Source organism: Ochotona curzoniae, unplaced genomic scaffold (genome assembly GCF_017591425.1).
Source record: "Ochotona curzoniae isolate NIBS_2020 unplaced genomic scaffold, NIBS_Ocur_1.0 scaffold_1852, whole genome shotgun sequence".
NCBI classification, from domain to species: domain Eukaryota; kingdom Metazoa; phylum Chordata; class Mammalia; order Lagomorpha; family Ochotonidae; genus Ochotona; species Ochotona curzoniae.
In genome coordinates this window covers 50,635,498-50,656,552 of record NW_024467087.1, presented here as the reverse complement: position 1 = coordinate 50,656,552, position 21,055 = coordinate 50,635,498, and positions in this window count along the sequence as shown.

Sequence of the window (21,055 nt, the reverse complement as noted above, 5' to 3'; positions counted from 1 at the left end):
TCATCATAAGGATTCTGTGATTTGATGAGATGACAAGAAACCAGTAGTGGATCACATTTGTGAACAACTTCCTAATAATTGTCTAGAGCTGCTCATTTATCTTGTTTGCAAAACCACAGGCTCCATTTTACAACTAAGAAGAGTAGCGCCTCATAAAAGTCTGTTGAAGATGAAAGCAAAGTAGACATTTTAAAATATATTGAAAATGAGCCATTATGCCTGGCTCAGAATTAGAAGCATAGGGTCTGACAGTGTAATGTCTACAGACCCCTGGAACTCCCAGGAAAAAAATAAACTACCGAAGCGTAAGAGGCTTTAACATGTCTAGATTTCTGAGCAGTCTTATCACCCAAGAGGTCTCCAAATTGAAGGAGAATACTTTGTGGTTGTGTTGTAAAGCTACCAATGAGTGTGTTAGTGTTGTGTGTGTCAACACTGTTAGACGTGAGTGTGGCATTGTGTACTATCCTGATCATCGCATGCTGTTTATACCTCACAACTCTTTACTCTCTCTCCACACCCTGGTTCCTCTCTCAAAGTCAGGATGCTGAAGGTCTAAGTCTGGAAACCTGAAGTTGGATGAGGGCTCCTGACAAGACATACAGAACCCCCTCAAATGCAAACACACTCAAAACTTCTCATTTGCTAGAGTTGCATTAAAACTAAGCTGTCTTCTGGTTAATGAGCAGATTCGCTTACCTTTGACTCTCTCCTGCAAAGTTGTCTCTTATATTCACCACCTATGCCCAAGGAGAAGAGAATAAAAACCACTTTTAAAAGCTGACAAGTCAGGCATGCTCTGGCCCATTGCAATGCATGTTTTTTCATATTGGGAACTCCCAAAGTTATTAAAACTGATAACGGCCCCTGCTATCCCAGCAGTAAGTTTTGTGATTTTGCTGCATCCCACCATATACAACTAATTACAGGCATTCTTTATAATCCTCAAGGACAAGGTATGGTGGAATGTGCCAACTGCACCCTTAAAAACATATTTTTCTTTTTTTAATTAAAAGAGGGAGAGTTCTCCTCACTTAGAGAACAATTACACTTAGCCCTTTTTACCCTTAATTTTTAAAACATTGACATTGAGGGTAACTCTGCAGCAGATCATCATTGGAACCCACATTTAGAGAAAAACCCTGTGACTTTTAGAAAAATGTTTTGACTGGACAGTGGCAAGGGCCAGACCCTGTTCTTATTTGGAGAAGAGGAAGTCTTTGTGTTTTCCCACAGGAAGAAGATAGGCCCAGATGGGTTCCCAAAAGGCTGCTTAAACACCATTCTCCCAGTCTCAATACTTCTACTCCTATGGAACTCACCTACGGAAGGACGGAAATACACTAGGGAATAATGAGACATATCCCACTTCCACTGCCATTGGAACCAATGACTAGAGTCCTCCAAAAGCTTTTTCAGGAATACTAATACTGAACCAAAGTTTTGATTAATTACTCGGGTTCAATGCAGTATGTGTCACCTTGGTAAAGTGGGAACGTTTCTCTACACTTGCTAATCTCTTTTGTGCCCTCTCTAACAGGTTGAATGGTTTCTGGAATGCAGACTTTGAAAATTTGACCAGCACGCTTTGACATCACATCTTAGCCATTAATTCCAGCCATGTTGATCCCATTTCCTGAAATTCTCTTGTAGATATTATTGCCCAAGTGTTCCATTTGTTCAGAAACAGGGTGAGGTTGCCGCTGTGATAACTCTCTTATTCATAGGCCTCCTTTTGCTGTGCCTTCAGCTTAAGTGACAAAAAGAGTGAACACAGGCTCAGCTTGTGGACATAAGACAAGTCTTTGCAGTCTTAGAAGGTGGTCAAGACTCGCAATTCTGGCTCTCACCTATACAGTAGCCAGGGCTGGTAGTCTAAGATGGGCAACCTCTGACCTGATTGGGTATCAACCTAAAACAGGAGTTAGGCTTTGCCATCTACCTCAGCTTCCCATGATGGGCAAGGAACTGATGGGAGGTCTGATGACCTAAGACAGGCACAGTCACCGAGCCGTACCCTTACTGTATCATAGAAAAAATAGAAGGGGAGCTGTTAGGAGTCACAGACTTATGGGTCTTAGACTTGGCCTATCTGACAGACTGCTGCATCGCAAAGCCTGCCTTGGGCCAGCAGGGCCACAGCAAATAGGATATTATGGCTAGAACATCCCGTGCAAAGCAAGCAGAACAGAACATCCACCTTTGTTTCTGTTCAATTAATTAGTTCCTCCCCTGTTTCCATATAGATGATTAGTTCCTCCCCTGTTTCAATATACATGATTAGTTCCTTCCCTGCTTCAATGAAGATAATTAGTTCCAGGAAACCCCTCCCCTCCTCCTCCTATGAGGAGTAAAATAAAGGGCATGGGCATTCTCTTTCACCAAGTACGTGTGTCGGTGTGTTTCTTGGACCAGCAGCCTGGGGGCTAGTAGCCTGGGGGCTAGCAGCCCAGCATTCCCAGTCCACCCTCAGGGCTTGGGCGTAGTGTCCTGCAGGTCGGGATAGAAAAGATTCGTATGTGTGCGTAGAAAAAAATCAGTTGACATATAAAGGAATGCCAATTAAACTCACAGGAGACCCCTCACAGGAAACTCTACAGGCAAGAAGAGAATGGAGCAACATATTCCAGATTCTAAAAGAGAAAAATTGTCAGCCCAGGATAACATACCCTGCAAAGCTTTCTCTTGACTTTGAAAATAAAGTAAAATTTTTCCACAGTAAAGTTAAAATTTGCCTATTCCAAACCTACCCTCCAAATGATCCTCTTGACAGAGAATAGGAATAGCACTCACCAAAACCAAAGGCAAATATGAATAACATCCAAGTAAAATGACAAACGAAGACTAAATCAATGAACAACCCATTCCTAAAATGACAGGACCAAAGTACCACCCATCCATATTACCCCTGAATGTAAATGGCTTAAACTCATCAATCAAATGTCATAGATTAGTAGACTGGATTAAAAAACAAAACCCATCTATTTGTTGCCTACAGGAGACATATTTCACCAACAATGATAAGTAATAACTATATCGCAGTAATAATCAGTAATGATTATTATGATCAGTAATAACTATATTTTAATTTTTTGTTAATTTCATCTCTTCAAAACATTTTCTTCTGGTTAAATTCTTCAATGACTCATAGATCATACAGTAGCATCATTTTCTTCAAGAACATTATTGATTTTCTTTATCTTCTGCAACACATTAGTCATTCATTGGCATGTTATTTAACTTCATGACATTGTAAATTTCTATTTTTCTTTCTGTTGTTGATTTTGAATTGTGGCTTTTCATTGACGGGAATGTACAGTAACTGTGAAATGGATACTCACATTTCCAGATTTGAGAATACAATGCAGTATGCATCTCTACTTCCAGACTAAAGATGGGCTCCCAATGTGAAACTGTTTACTATTTGACAATAAGATGATGGACTCTCTACCACTGTCTGTGCCCACAATAATGAACAAATGAAGGTATATGAAGAACTATACTTTAGTAATGATATAAAGAAACTCAGTGGGAGGGTGGGGGAGGGGAATTGGGGATTGGATAAAAGAAATTCCAGGGGCTATGGAACTGTATCATAAAAGGATAATACATATATATATATATGTATGATGTAAAAAAAATAAAATAAAAGTAATGTACCAAGCCTGGCACGGAAGCCTAGCAGCTAAAGTCCAGAAAAGGAAATGATCAACAAAGCGCAGAAGCAACCAACAAAATGGGAGAAAATCATTGCACACTGTGCAAATGATAGGGGATAATATCCAGGATTTGCAAAGAGTTTCAGAAACTCAGTGACAGCAAAACAAGCAACTTTGTGAAAAAATGGTCAAGGGAAATGAACAGACTTTTTTTTTTTTTTTCGAAAACACAAATTTGAATGGCTAATAGACATATGAGCAGATGTTCAGGATCCCTAGCAGTCAGGGAGATACAAATGAAAACCACATTGAAATTTCACCTAACTCCAGTGAGGCTGGCCTACATTCATAATGCTATTAACAACACCTGCTCGTGTGGATGTGAGAAGAAGGAAACCCACCTCTAGTGTTAGTGGGAATGTAGTCTACTAGAATCACTATGGAAGTTAGTATAGAGAGTACTTTGAGTATGACCCAACTATCCCACGTCTGGGAATATATCCAAAGGAAATGAAAACTGCATATGAGAATGGAATTTGTAACCCTATATTTACAACAGCATCCAAAAGGGAGTGGTTAAAAAAAAACTATGGGAAAATCAAGATAATGCAATACAGTAAGGACAAGTTTATACAGATGGAGATATATTAGGCAGGGTGAAGCAGAGAGGGCACATTCTAGGAAGAATGAGCAGACCAATGGCAAAAGGACACCTGGAGACTGACAGACACAGGAAAGCAGCGGACACAATGGTGTGGTGTTGCATTGACCAGACACTCCAGCAGCAGTCAACAAATAGCGATCTGAACTCCACCAACAGCTGGACCCCCACCAACAGCCAGGTGGGAAGGAGAGTTCATGGGGAATTCAGGAGGTAAACCCAGATAAATGCTCATTGTGTTGGTTTGTTTGATTTGACAAGGAGCAGACACACAGCAACAGATCTCAAACCAGTGGTGTGGGAACAAAGTGGATTTCATAACACAGACCCCCCCAAAGAGTCAAATTGGGCTCCATTTTACGTAGGGAGACAAAGACTCTGGGACAAGACTGCTCATGCACTAAGCTGTGAGCGAACTCATTTCTGGCTCAGTTCATTGCAACAAGGTGTTATCCTACATGTTCCACCCAAAATAGATCCAGGTAGCAGCCAGACCTAACGACCAGCAGATCAAGAACTCCATGAATGGCACATCAGGCACCATTTTGTACAGTGTGGCAAAGTCTTTAGGAATGTAGGGACAACAGTGAGTTGTGTATGTGTTGAGCTGGGAGTGAACTCACTTCCAGTTCAGTGCATTGAACTGGTCCCACAGGGAACATAGTACTGACTGTGGCATCCTACAACTCAAAATAGCTCCATGTGGCCCTCAGACCTAAACTGGCAGCATATTCAGGCAAGATCAGCACCAAAAACAACTTAGCTATTTGGGACAGATGGTGTCCCCCTAATCCTGGGAACTGCTTGAACTAGAAGTAGGAGAAAAGTTGTACAGATAATGGTGCAGCCTCAGCATGGGATCTCACGAGGAGGAAAGTAGTGAGCCAGGGGAAAACAATCTAAAACCTGGGTCAAGCTAAATCAAAGTATTAAAGAATTAAGAGACATTATTAAGAGGCTGAGTATAAGAGTTATGGGAGTTCCAGAAAGCACAGAAATATAAGTTGGGTTTTAAAATATATTTAATGAAATAATAAAGAAAATTTTCCCTAATCTAGAGAAATTTTGGGAAACAACATCCAGGAGGGGCACAGAACTCCCAACAGGATTGACCAAAGGCAATCTTCATCATGACACATGATAATAAAGCTCTCTTCAATCAAAAATAAGAAAAAAATTCTTAAATGTCCATGTGAAAAAAAGTCAACTGACATAGAGGAGCAGTGATCAGACTCACAGTTGACCTTTCACAGGAAACAATGATCCGGAAGAGAATGGAGCAATACATTCCAGACCTAAAAGCAAAAAAAAAAAAAAAAAAAAAAAAAAAAAGCCCAGAATGACATACCCAGCAAAGCTTCCCCTTTGTCTTTGAAAATGCAATAAAATTCTTCCACAGTAAAAAACCTCTTTCAGATCTTCCACACAAATAATACTTAAAGATGTTCTCTTGACAGAAAAAAGGAATGGCACCCACCAAAAGCAAAGGCAAATGTGAATAACATCTAAGTAAAATAACCACAGAAAACTAAATCAATGAACAACCCATTGCTAAAATGACAGGACCAAATTACCCACCACTCATATTAGCCCTGAATGTAAGAGGCTTAAACTCATCAATCAAACATCATAGTCTGATAGACTGTATAAAAAAAAATTATTTGTTGCCTACAGGAGACACATATCACCAACAAAGATCACTGGAAACTACATCTCTTGGATTTTGATGTTTTTGGTTTTTAGTTTCATTTCTTCAAAACAGTTTTTTTTCTCATTAAAATTCATCATTGATTGATGGATCATATGGTAGCATCATTTACTTCAAGAACATTCTTAATTTCCTTTTTCAATTTTCCAGAGATACATTAGCATGTTATTTAACTTCATTTCGTTGTGAATTTCTATTTTTCTTTCTGTTGTTGATTTTGCTTGTGGCTTTTCATTTAAGGGGATATATAGTAGTTGTGTAATGGAGACTATCATATCCAAATGTGAGGATACAATGTAGTATGCATCTCTATTTTCAGATCAAAGATAGACTCCCAATGAAACTGTTAAATGTATCTTGGCAATAGGATGCTGGACTCTGCCTTTGTCCATGCCTGAAATGATGGTCTTAAAACTGTTTATGAAGAACTATACTATTGTAATATCGTACTGGAACTCAGTGGGTGGGGGAGAACTTGGGGAGGGGATCAGAAGTCCCAGGGCTTATCAAACTGCATCATTAAATGATAATAATAATTAAAAATGGAAAAACACAATGAGACATAAAAAAAAGCCATTCAAAGTTTACATTCTAGGGCCTAGCACAATAGCCTAGTGGCTAACGTCCTTGCCTTGAACACACCAGGATCCCATATGGACATTAGTTTTAATTCTGGTGGCACTGCTTTCCATTCAGCTCCCTGATTGTAGCCTGGGAAAGCAGTCAAGGACAGCACAAGGCCTTGGGAGCCTGCACCCACATGGGAGACCTAGAAGAGGCTCCAGGTTCCTGGTTTCAGATCTGCGCAGCTCCAGCCGTTGCAGCTGCTTGGAGAGTGAATCAACAGATGAAAGATCTTCTTCTCTGTCTCTCTTCCTCTCTGTATATCTGGCTTTCCAATGAAAATAAAATATTTTTTTTTAAAGTTTACAGTGCAATAAAGAAAAAAACTACTCAAAATGTGGAAAAAAGGGAACTGTGGTGCATCAACATCCTAGAATACTACTCAGCCATTAAGAAGAATTAAATTATACCATTTGTAACCAAATGGTCCCAACTAGCAATCATTATGTTCAGTGAAATAAGTCAATCCCCAAATGACAAATGCCATATGTTCTCTTTGATATAAGGAAAACTTCATGCAAACTATTAGATTGATAGCCCTTTTAAATCTGGTTTTCCTGCAGTCCATGGGATTTGATAGTTTTGTTCTTACTTTCATTTCTTCAAAGTAGTTTCTTCACTCTTATTAAATTCTTCATTGACTCATACATCATGCAGTAGCACCATTTTCTCTAAGACAGTTTTTTTGTTCTCTGTTTTATTTCTTCATCAACACATTGGTCATTCCATAGCATGTTATTTAACACCAAGCTGCTGTAATTTTCTTAACTTTGTTCTTGTTGTTGATTTTTTTTAGGGCTTTTAATTTAAGGGAATGTATAGTAACAGCATAATTAAGACTGGCATATTCAGATGTGAAGATGTAGTGCAGTATACATCTCTGCTATTACTTCAATATGCTATATTTATGCTTTCTTCTGTGTGCTCCACATGGGTGCAGGGTCCCAAGGCTTTTGGCCATCCTTCACTTCTTTCCCAGGCCACAAGCAGGGAGCTGGATGGAAAGCAGAGCAGCCAGGGCACAAACTGTTGAGAATGTTGGATCTATCTTGACAATATATGGACTGTCTGCCATTGTCCATACTGAAAATATTAGGACACACATGAGTAGAAGATTGATGGACTTATGACTGCTTATGAAGGACTATACAATTGACAGAATAGTTCTTATTACAGCAAGCATTTTTCTTCATAATCTGGCCTTTTATAACCTGGACTCCACAGTACCTATGAGAATCCCAACCCAGTTCAGCCTGAGCTTTGACAAAGTTGACACTGTTCCAGCTCTCACTCCACTCTCCCCACATCACACCAAAAGACAGTGGTAGCTCCTCCACTTTCCACCCAGCTCCCTGTTCGTGGCCTGGGAAGGCAGTCAAGGATGGCCCAAGGTTTTGGGACCCTGTGCCCACATGGGAGACCAGGAAGAAGCTCCTGGCTCCTGGTTTCAGATCAGCTCAGCGCTGGCCACTCCCTCCACTTGCTCAGTGAGCCAGTGGATGGAAGATCTTTCTCTCTGTATCTTCTTGTCTCTGTATATCTGCTTTTCCAATAAAAATAAATAAGTCTAAAAAAACTTGTGGTATTACTGAACATATATTTTTAAATGAGCTACAAAAATATTTTTATCATTTTGTTTTTATGGAAAGGCAAGTTGAATTTTATGGAGAGAAGCAGAGACAGAGAGAAAGACCCTCCATCCACTGGTTCACTCCCAAAATGGCCACATTGACTAAAGCTGAGCTAATTTGAAGCCAGTAGCCAGGAGCTTCCTCGGGGTCTCCCATGCATGTGCAGTGTCCCAAGGTTTTGGGCCATCCTCCACCTCCACCACTACACCTACCTAAGGCCGCAAGCAAGGAGCTGGATATGTAGTGGAGCAACTTGGACATGAACAGGCGTCCATATGAGATCCTGGTGCTTCCATGATGCAGATTTAGCAATTGAGTCATTGCAAAGAGCCTTTTAAATTTGAGCAGTAATAGAGACTTTGATCATACAAAGTTACCCAGATAGTCCGAGCTTAACCTCCAATATTTGCCAACATTTTCATGAACTTTGTAGACTGAAGTGAAGGAATATTCAAAAAGCCTGAAATTTCTGATAGATTCATTGAATTATATAAATTTATAAGAGTGCCCAGAGTACAATGGCTCAACTGGCTAATCCTGCTCTTGCAGGTGCCAGCATTCCCTACAGGTGCCAGTTTGTGCCCTGGCTGCTCTACTTTCTATCCAGCTCCCTGTTTGTGGCCTGGAAAAAAAAGCGAAGGATGGCCTAAAGCCTTGGGACCCTGTACCCATGCGGACCACACAGAAAGAAGCATAAAGAAAATGCATTGAACTAATAGTATGAGTTAATAAAGTATAAATAGGCATGCAAAATGGTATCCTCCTGAAAGAAATAGCATAAAAATTGAAGCTTTGTGAATTAAAGGAGGAAGTGTAAGAAATAATAGATGATAATAGTATTGCTCCAATTCCAAGTAGATCAAAATGAAGAGGAAACAGATAGGTAAGAAACAAATAACATCACTATCAAAAGCTCAAAGAACGTAGAGAAGTTAAGTCTTACACCACAGGATGTGAATAGCATAGTCCAAGAGTATTAAGAACTCTGTGAGAAACTGCTTTTGTTTTCATACACAACACTGCCATATGTTTCAGTTACATTAGATTGAGTTGGCCAAATGAAACTTATAAGTGGAATGATTTTCACCAAATAAGGTCTATTGGTAAATACTTACATTCCTACTGTTTTCTTTATGATGAAACTTAGAAGGGAGGAATACTGTAGGCTAGTCTAATACAAGACTTCCTGTGATTCAATATTTTAAAACCACATTCATCAGCAAAGCACAAAAACTTCACATGAGATGTTGGTTTCTGAATCAATTCTTTTGATGTAATTAAAAACCTGTAAACTCATGATGTAGACATAGAGTTCTGACTATATAAAACATGGTTGGACTAAAATGGCTATGGAGGGGTCCGTGTTGTGACACAGTGGGTTAAGCCATCACTTATGAGGCTCACATCCACTATGCGAGTGCTAGTTTTACTCCCTGCTACCCTACATTAGTTTAGCTTCCTGGTAAGCATCCAGGGAGACATCAGGGGATGACTTATGTGTTTGAGCCCCTGGCACCCATGTGAGATTCGCAAATGGAGTTCCTGTCCCCTTGCTTTGGCATAGCCTAACCCTAGTTATTGCTACCATTTAGGGAATAAAGCAATAAATGGAAGAGCTCTCTCTTCTTGTCTCCCTTTCTGTGAATCTACCTTTCAAATAAATAAAAACATCTATAAAAAATAAAGTAAAATAGTGCTATTTAAAATTGATTTTAAAACAGTATATCATGTAACACAAATAATGTAAAATACATTAATTAAATAATATATTTGTCAAAGATGTATTTTATTTATTTGAAAGGCAGAGAAACAGAGAGTGAGAGGAAGAAACAAAGTAAGATAGTGTCTATTTAATGGTTTATTTCTTATACAACAGCCACAGTGGCTGGAGCTGGATCAGACCAAAACTGGGACCAAAAACTCAATCTGTGTCTCACGCTTGGTGGATAGGATCCCAGGAACTTGAATCATCTTGTAATGTTTTTCCTGGCATATTAGCAAAGACCAGGATCAGAAATGGAGTAATTGGGACTCAAACTTGTACCCCAGTACAGGATGCTCACAATATATGCAGCAACTCAGTTCACTGAACCATAACCCTGACCCTGAACTAAATGTTATATTTAAGTGCAACGTCTCACTGTCCTTTAGATACATCCCCTTTCTTTATGGCAAACCATTTTATGGTACAAAATCAACTAAACATGTTACATTTAATTATGCTGATGAACACTCCTGACATTCACTCCTTGTATGATTTGAGTGTATTTTTTCTAAAAAGGCTATTCCAAAGCAAAGGAAGCAAACTTAAAGAGAACCTTCTAATGTTTGCTAATAAAACTTGCAAAAGCAACCAAGAACACACATCATTGATTTATCATTGAATTGTCATACAAAATATCATACCATAATTTAATTTTGACTTCTGAGAAATCCTACAAGATGATCCATTTTTCTGCTAATTAAAACATCCATACCGGAACACCAAATAATTAAATAACACTGGATCATTTCCATCTCCATTAGCTCCCCTCAATTCAAAAGTTGATCCACCTTGTTTTGGTAGACAGAATTTCAGACACACTTTGCTTTTTTCTGGGACAACTGCTTCCTAGATAAATTACCTTCCCCTAGCATTTCTAATCCACCAACCCATTCTACACACTGCTTTCAGAAGTGACATTCTAAAAAGCAAATTTTCTCTTTATGCTCCTGCCAAAAATATTTCAGTGATTCCCTGTCGCCCACAGGTTAATTCTAAAATTTCTTACTGAATAGCAGGCTAAAATTACCCTTCTGACATAATCATTTCATTTACCCATGCTTACTGGATCCGCATTACTCTCTTCCATGTTGAATGAATGTGTTTCCCCCTCATTCAAGACTCAGCTTGAATCTCATCTCTCTTATGAATCTTGTTCCAACTTCTATCAAATGAATTGGTTGTGATATTTTCTGGATTCTAATAACATTTTACACCATACAGTATGCAGGTTAGGAAAAGAGACAGAAAAGAACACAAATACAGCATTGGATTCCACCAGAAAGTTACAAAAGAGCTGTCAGACATAATTCTAACTTGACCAAAGAACGTTATATTTTATAGCTTATACACAGCTGGGATAAGATTTCATTAAAGAAATCATTCTGTTCAGAAATGAAGCATCATAAAACAGAGTAATAATGGTGGAAAACATACTCTTTGGAGCAAGATAGAAATAGATTTTATTTTATCACTTAGTCATTTACTAGGTGTGTGATTTTGAATAATTAGTGCTCCTATATACTTTTCCAATACTGTTATTTATTACTCACCTCCTTTTAAACTACTCTGTAGTTGGTCAGAGTAATTAAAGGTTTCCTAAACACTTCACATTATTTTGTATTATTTTAAACGCTTGCTCTTTCCCAAATGTCCTTACTCCGCTATATTCATATTTTTATTTATATTCAAGACCAGTTAAGTGCTACTTAATCCTACACAGAGCTCTATAATTTCATCTCTTCGACTTTACAACATACTAACATTTATTATGTTTTTAAATTATTTGTGTGCCTTATATACTAGGCTAAGTAAGCCTCAATATGACCTTGCCTGTTACAGTATTGAATGTAGCTTGGTAAATATCCAGTGACACCTACATTTTCTTCTGGAATACTTTCCCATATCAGTCTCCAATGACCAACAAACAAAACACTGTACTTGTTTTTTTTTTTCAAGAAAGTAACTGCCACGATTTGCAAATGTTTGCAAAAATATGAAACAGAAATAATGAGTATTAATGAACTGTAGAAAAATCATTCAAAGTTAATCCTAAATGGGCATTGTGATTTTTAAACAGGAAAAGATGAACTATAAATTGTACAATAGTATAGATTTATTGAGTCCTGGAAGGAATGAAGAAAAAAATATATACAGTCAACACTAGAAGAAACTACAGCTGAGAGTTTTCCTTCAAAAACACCGCTTCTCTGGACAATAAGATGCTGGACTTTATGCTAGGTATATGCTTGCAATGAAGGAATCTCAACTGAACTTGAACTGTGGTTATGCAGCAAGGTGGAGGAATCCACCATGGGGGGAGGATTGTGGGAAGGGTGGGGGGAATCCCCAGTGCCTATAAAACTGTATCACATAATACAATATTAATAACAATTAAAAAAAAGTAATAATAGAAAAATAAAATAAAATAAACCAAAAACACCACTTCAAATTTGAACAAGTTTAATAAATCCAAAACAGAAAAGTTAAAGTGAATTCAGAGAAGGACACATCATATAGCAACTAAAGGAAAACAAAAGTAAATGTAAATACATGTTAATTGCTGAAATGAAAAATCATTTACCTTCAGATAAACAGCAAACAAGACTTCTGATTTTGAAATTTCCTTAATAAATTCCAAAAAAAACAAAAAAAAGGAACAGCATCTTCATTGTGTTTTTAGGAAATAGCTGCCAACCTAAACTTACATACATAGTGAAAATGAAACTATCCTAAGAATGAAGATAATCATCTTTACCTCCATGTCAAAGATGGACTCCTCCTAAAACTGTTAAATATATGTTGACAATAGGATGCTGGATTCTCTGCTATTGTCCATGCCTGCAATGTCAGGATACACTTAAACAGCAGAATGATGGACTTATGACTGATTATGAAGGACTATACTATTGTAATATAGGGGAAATCAGTTGTGGGGAGGGAATTTGTGGAGGGGTCAAAGGAAATACTAGAGCTTATGGAATTGTATCATAAAATATTTTTTTTTAAAAAAATGAACAAGTACATGAGAGGATGCTGTAACAGTTAATAATTACCAACATGGCAACAAATTCATGCTTCAAGGATTTCAGGAACCACACATGTAAATTATTATCAGCTTATTACAATGTGTATTAAGATGTGCATGAAATAAAGCTTGTTAAAGGGTGGCCCTTTCCCGCTCAGCTCTGACTGCAATGTACATAAAAATGTAAACATTTCCTAACGAAACTGTTAAATATATCTTGACAATAGGATGCTGGATTTTCTACCACTGCTTATACCTACAATGTCATGATACACTTAAATAGCAGAATGATGGACTTGACCGTTGCTGAAGAACTATGTAATTATAATAACATAAGGGGAAAAGAGTGGGGAGAAGGAGGCATAGCGAGGATGGAAGGGGAAATCCTGCGACTATGCAACTGCATCACGAATAAAAATTAAAAGAAAAAATGTGACCTGGTAGCCTAGTAGTTAAGGTCCTCTCCTTGCACGCAACGGGATCCCATATGGGCACCAGTTCTAATCCCAACGACCCCACTTCCCATTCATCTCCCTGCTTGTGGCCTGGGAAAGCAGATGAGGACGGCCCAAAGCCTTGGAACCTGCCCCTGCATGAGAGACCAGGAAGACGTTCCTGGATCCTGGCTTCGGAGAGGCTCAGCTCCAACCATTGCGCTCGCTTGGGGAGTGAGTCAGTGGACAGATCTTTCTCTCTGTCTCTTCTCCTCTCTGTATACCTGACTTTCCAATTTTAAAAAAATAATCTTAAATGAGAGAGAGAATGAATATAAGGCCCAGGCTTGGTAGCCTAGTGGCTAAAGTCCTCGACTTGCATGTGCCATGATCCAATATGAGTGCTGGTTCCAGTCGCAGCTGCTCTGCTTCAAATTCAGCTCGCTGCTTGTGGCCTGGGAGAGCAGCAGAGGATGGCTCGTGGCCTTGGGACCCTGCACCCTTGTGGGAGAACGTGAAGAAACTCCTGGCTCCTGGTTTCAGATAGGCTCAGCTCTGGCTGTTGTGGCACTTGGGGAGTGAGCCAGTGGACAGGTCTTTCTCTCTGTCTATCCTCTCTGTAACCTGAATTTCCAATAAAAATAAATAAATTTATAAAATATTTAAAAATAAATTTTGAAAAACAAGAAAAAATGAAAAAATCGGAGAAAAACCTGAAAGTTTACCAAAAGAAAACTGACACTAAGGAGAATTTCAAAGTGTTTAACAACAAGAAGAAAGGGCCCGGTGTGATGACTCAGTGGCTAAAACCTCGCCTTCCGCATACCAGGAGCCAATGCAGGCATTAGTTTGTGTCCCAGCTGATCCTTTTCCCTTCCAGCCTGCATGGGAGACCTGAAAATAGCTCCTGGTTCCTGGCTTCAGATCAGCTCAGCTCTAGCCATTGTGTATACTAGGAGAGTGACCCAGAGGATGGAAGATCTTTTTCTCTGTATCTCCTTCTCTCTTTAAATCTGTCTTTCCAATAAAAAATAAGAAGTGAAATAATTAAAAATGAGTGGCCAAAAGTGTGGGAAGAATGACTGGGCGATGAATCAACAGGATAATCCTCCACCATGTTGTTCCCACCTCCCAAATGGGTGCTGATTTGTGACTATTCCACAATCCAGTTTTCTGCTATGACCTGGGAAAGCAATGTAGGATGGCCTAAGCATTTGTGCCCTTGCACCCATGTGGTTGACCTGGAAGAGATCCCTGGTCCCCAGTTTTGGATAAGTTCTGCTCTGGCCATTATGGCCATTTGGGAAGTGAATCAGTGAATGAAAGAACTTCTCTATTTCCTTGTGTAAATCCTCCCTTCAGATAAAAATAAATGTATCTTTTTTAAAAAATGTGAGAAGAGATGAAATGAAGAAGCCTGCACTGTGCCACAACCTGCAAAGGTGTAGCCTGCCATGCTGGGATCAATCATGGCTGCTGGGTCAAGTCCCAGCCATTCTACTTCTGGTCCAGCTCACTGCTGATGGTCCAGGAAAGCAGCAGAGGATGGACCAAGTGCTTGAGTCCCAGCACCCATTGACGGAAACCTGGTTGAAGCTCCTGACGCCTGGCTTACTCCTGGCTCAACCACAGACACTGTGGCCATTTGGGGAGTACTAGAAATAGGAGATCTTTTTCTCTGTGTCTCTCTTTCTCTCTCTGTGACTCTGCCTCTAAAATAAATAAATAAATCTTTAAAGAAAACGTGATCATTTGTGTGCACCAAACACTACAAACTAGAAGAAGCCATGAGGAAATGGAATAATAGGAGACATGAGAGATGAAACACAAAATAAATATGATAAAGTTCAGTGTTTGACTAATTACATTAAATGCAAATAGATTAAGTGGTACTAGTTAAAGAAAAAAGATTGCTAGACTGGGAGAACAAAACTCAACAAATCAGAAAATAGCCACATGATTTGAAGCTTAGAATTTACATTAGAATGGCTTTATGAGATGAAGGAAAAATAATTAAAAGAAAACATTTTTAAATACATAATAATGAATTCAATAAATACAGGATTTTGTGAAAAGGAGTTTATTCCAAACATGAAAGAAAAAATCATGAACTTCAAATTGCAGATCAAGAAAACAGAAGTTTTAAGAAACCAAGATATTGATATCAAAATAAGCTTAATTGAATCAGAAAAAATATAAAAGCAGAAAATATAGAAAACAGATAATAGACAAGACCAACCAAACTAGCTTACTAAAAGTTGAATAATGACACATCTATAACAAATGAGCAAGAAAGCAGAAAAATAAGCAAAGTCACTAGTGTCAGGAATTAAATGGAGGAAAAAATTACTAGATCTGTGATCACTGTAAAGATATTAAGGGATTATTATAAAATGTGTATTGCGCACCAGTCTGAGTTTTTTTTTTCTTTTTTAAAGATCTATCCATCTTCATTGGAAAAGCAGAGAGAAGGAGAGACAGAAAGACCCTCTGTCTCCTGGTTTACCTCCCAAGTGCCTACAACGCCTGGAGAAGAGTTGGTACAAAGCCAAAAACCAGGAGCTTCTTCTGGTCTCCCACATGGGTGCAGGGTTCTAAGGCCCTTGCTTATCCTCCACTGCCCTGCCAGGCCACATGCAGGAAGCTGGGTTGGAAACAGAGCAGTTGGAACATGAAACATTGCTGATGTGGGATCATGGCAGCTGCAAGGTGAGGACCCAGCCTAGAGGACATTGCACCAGGCCCACCAGCCTAACATTTAGTTTAAATTAATTTTCTCACTTAATTATACAAATTATCTAGGCTACCCAAACAAGTAAAAAGAACAAATTGTTCTCAACTAATAAAATCTGAATTCACAAGCAAAATTTCTCCAGTAAGAAAATTTGCAACAAAATGACATCACTGATGAGTTCTACTGAACTTGCAAGAAGCATATGCCTTCAAGCTTATGTAAAAGTTTCCAGTGCACAAGAAAGCATAAATGTTTCTAATTTATTTTATGAGATCAGTATGCCTTTAATGTTGAAACTCCTCAAAGAGGTTAACGGTATTCTAAAGATGGCAGAAGAAAAAAGCTGTAGCCTTCATTTGTCCCACAGAAGCACCAATTTAATGACGATATTTCAATGAAAGCACGTTTATGAGTTTTACAAAGTACAGTTAAGATCCCATTGTACTCCAAGCAGGCACAAATCTAAAAGCAATCATTTTGAAATGTATAGTAAGAACTAATTTGTCCACATAACTCCTTACTCAAGCCAATGCAGCCACAACTTCTTTTGAGAGATGGGGAGACAGCAGAGCATCTTTCCAAGGCTCTGGATTTTTGGAGTTCTGCTCAAGGGACTGGTTCTATTTCATCTAGGTCAAAATTCTGACAGACATAGTTTGAATCCCCGGATTTATTGAAAATAATGAGGAGCAGATGGGGGCAACTTGTTGTAGCTACCATGACTTGGTAAAATCAAAAGCAGATGTACAACTTGAGGCCTATCCCATAGGAGAAAGGGAGAAAAGTGTAAATACATTATGTGTTCTAGATTTCTTGAGCGCTTCCTCAGGGAAACATGTCTTGTTAGACGTTAGACATGCCTGGAATAATTGAATGCCTGGTAGCAGCTGATATTAACAGACAAGAAGTGTGCAATACTATTATAGAACAAAACTTGGAGTGCCACTAACAGGCACCAGAGGGAGCAAGATATTAGAAGCTACTGAAAAAGAAACTGATGAGCCAAGCCAATTAAGCAAATTCCATGCACAGACACAGAGAAGTTACATCCTCCCTTCCACCCCCCACCCCCCAAGAAAGACTTTAGAGGTACCATAATCTCTAGCTGGTCTATCATTGAGAACTTTCCTGGAAATGATGCTAATCAATAAATAAATAGAAATGGTTACATTTTCAAGTGTGTAAATCCTAATATAAATTTATGAGACACACATAAAAATTAGGAAGCCATAGCATAAGAACAAAACATGAAATGAATCTCCAGAAACTGATCATGCAAAAATTAAGACATATTTTTATCTGACAATGAATACACAGTAGTCAACATAAATATATTTCATGCCCTCAAGAGAAAATTCCGTGAAAAAATGACCATACCAAAAGAATTAGAAAGAAAAGAAAAAATGTTCAAAATTTTAGATAAATATATATAAGCAATGAATATTTTCACAGGATCAATTCAACAGCAGATTTGATAAACAGAAGAATCAACATAAAAAGACACATTATTTGCATTATATAATTATAAGAAAAAAATAGAATGAAACATTCAGGGAAGACTTTTTAATTTTATTAAAACTTATTTATATAAGGTGAACAAATTTCATGTATTTCATATACAGAGATTTAAGGGCATAGTGATTCTTCCCACTCCATCCTCCCTCTTGCCCACATTCCCAGCCCCCTTCCTCTTTCCTTAATTCTTTTCTTTTAATTTTAACAATCACAAGACTCCTTAAGTGATTTATGCAACACCATCAAGGAGATCAAATTAAGTATTATGGGAGTTTCAGATGTAAAAGAGGAAAAAAGAGGGGAAGAGATTATTTAAATATACAATGAAAACAAACTTCTCAAATATTGGATAGGAAATAGACATGTAGATTCAAGATGGCAAAAAAAATCCCTAAAGTATGAACCTAAAGAAAATCACACCAAGACACATAATCAAAGTGTCAGCAGTCAAATGATTTTTAGAGCAGCGAGAGAAAATTGTTTATTACATATAACAGAACTATGATAATATTATAAGGAAATTTCTTAGTAGAAACATTGAAGACAAAAAATGAACAGAGTAATTCAAAGTACTGACATTTTCAAAAATCCTATCTATAAAAAATACTGCACTCAGCAAAGTGTCCTTTAAAAATCAAAGAAAAATCAACAGATAAATGTGAAGCAGTTCATCAACAATAGATTTCCCTGACAAGAAATAGTCATCTAAATGGAAATTAAAGAACTGTAAATGACAACACAAAAACATAAAAATGTACAAATCTCAGCGGTGAAGGTAAATATATAGAAAAATAGATATTTCTGGGATAATATAATGGTGATAAATAAGAAATTATTTTAATCCTGCTGTCTATAATAAGAAATCTCTATATAAAGCTAGCTATTTTTGTAAAAGTATATTAATGGAAACATAAAAAAATACAATTTATCAAGTGTGAGGGGAAGTAAAGCACAGAATATTTGAAAACAGTTTAAGCTGCTATCAGTTTGAAATAAGGTATTTTAAGTGTAAGAGCATTTGTTAAGCACTGTAGTAACTACAAGGAAAGTAACTGCAGGCGACACCTATAGAAGGGTTTGAGCAATGAAGCAAAGTTTGTCTCTGTACAAAAATTAACAACACAAATTTTTAAAGGACAAGGAAATATAATCGCTATAAAATCAAAATAATTGTGAAAAAAAGCAACAGCAAGCCCTTTTGTAATCAATAAATACTTTAATTTAAATGGATTAAAATTCCCAAACAAAAAATAAAAAATGGCTGAACAAGTTATTTTAAGCTTTTACTATGTATGGTTGCAAAAAAAAAAAACACGCTTTAGATTTAAAAAAAAAAACCTGCATAAGTGAAAACAAATGTATAGTGTAAGAAATGTCATGGAAACTAGTAGAGAAGATGTGGTGAATTAAACTCCGTCAAAACCTGACAAGACAAGCAAAGGACAAGAAACCCGAGTTTAAATTGGTACTACAGACTCCTGCCTCCCATTTCAGAGGGCCTAGATTTGAATCCCAACTCTACTTACCACCCAGTTTCTTGCTAATATACACCTTAGGAGGACCAAGTAGTTGTGTCCCTGGTAGAACACAAACAGTAAAGGTTCTGAGTTCTATGCTCCTGGCTTCAGTCTGATCCTGTCCTGGCTGTTGTAGGTTTTTAGGAAGTGAACCACCACAGGAAAAATGTCTCCCACCCCCACACCATGTTTGTGTGCCTCTTTGTTTCTGAAATAATTTATTATACAGAAAAGGAAAGAGAGAGAGAGGGAGAGAAAGAAAGAAAGAAAGAAAGAAAGAAAGAAAGAAAGAAAGAAAGAAAGAAAGAAAGAAAGAAAGAAAGAAAGAGAAAGACAGAAATAAAGAAAGAGAGAGAAAAGAAAGAAAAGAGAGAGAGAGAGAAAGAAGGAAAGAAAGAAAATCAAAGAAGACATAATACATTGATAGAATTGTCAATTCAGCAGCTAGATTGTACAATTATACAGTTATCAAACATCTGAACACCAAATATACAAAGCAAACATTGGCAAACTGAAAGAAAAAAAATATTTGGTACCACAATGATAAATTTTAATGCCCAACTTTCAGTAAGGATACAATAGCAAGAGAGAAGATACGTAAGGAAATAGAGGCTATGAGCAACACTTAGATGAAATGCACCTGATATACATATCCCAGGGAACTTCAGAAAGTTAATGGAAATTGCAATTTCTTGGCCAAAATCATAGGAAACAAAGTAAAGACAAATGAAGACATATCAAACTAAAAATCTTCACCACAGTTAAAAAGCAATCTTCAGAATGAAAAACAAACCATAAAACAGATTGCATTGTTATTGTGATAATCTGTGCTTAGATTCTCATGTGTTTTTATTCTTAGTCCAAGGTTGAGCACCAAACTAACCTATATTATATGGGTTCAAGAGAGTTTAAGCCAACCCACAAGATGTTAGTGAAAGATTCTGTTCAAATAGGAAAATGTCATATTAATTCTCATCTTACTGGCCAAGGTATGTTCCATGTCCAATTTGCCTACAGCTATCACTAGATGGAAAACAATACACAATCAGGTCAACATTGAAATAGTCAGATTTGTGTAATGCCATTGCGCAGAAGTAATAAGATATTGGAAAAGTAATATGATATTCCATATAGTTTAAATAAATGATAAATAAATAACTTACTATTTGTAAGTTATATGATTGTGCCCCGAGAAAATACAACCAAAATTATGTGTAAAATACTAATATTAATTTATAAAAAATAGTTTATTAAGATTGGTTGAAACAAACAAACAAAAAAAAAAGAATCACAAAGTTTTATCTCTATAAAGGAGCAGTATTAATACAGTATTATTTCCAAAAAAGGATGCCTTAAACAAAATATTTATAAGATAGTTAACAAGAATTCTTTAGAAAAATACAAACCTTTAAAGAAAGTTTTGAAAGATCTGAATGCATGAAAGTGAATTATGTAGAAGACCTCATACGATTAAAGATGTATAATTTCTGTGACTGGTGCTGTGCATAGTAGGGAAATCCATCACTTGTGCTGGCATCCCATGCAGCTCCCTGCTAGTGTGCCTGGAAAGCTGCAAAAGTCAGTCCAAGAACTATAGCCCTGCATGCATATGGAAAACTCAGAAGAAGCTCCTAGTGCCTGGATTCAGACCGGTCCACCTCCAGCCCAACTGCTGCAGTCATTCGGGGAATGAACAAGCAGATAGTAGGTCTGTAACTCTTCTTTCAAATTAAAGAAAATGGATCTTTAAAAAATACAGCAAAATATGTATAATGTTATTGA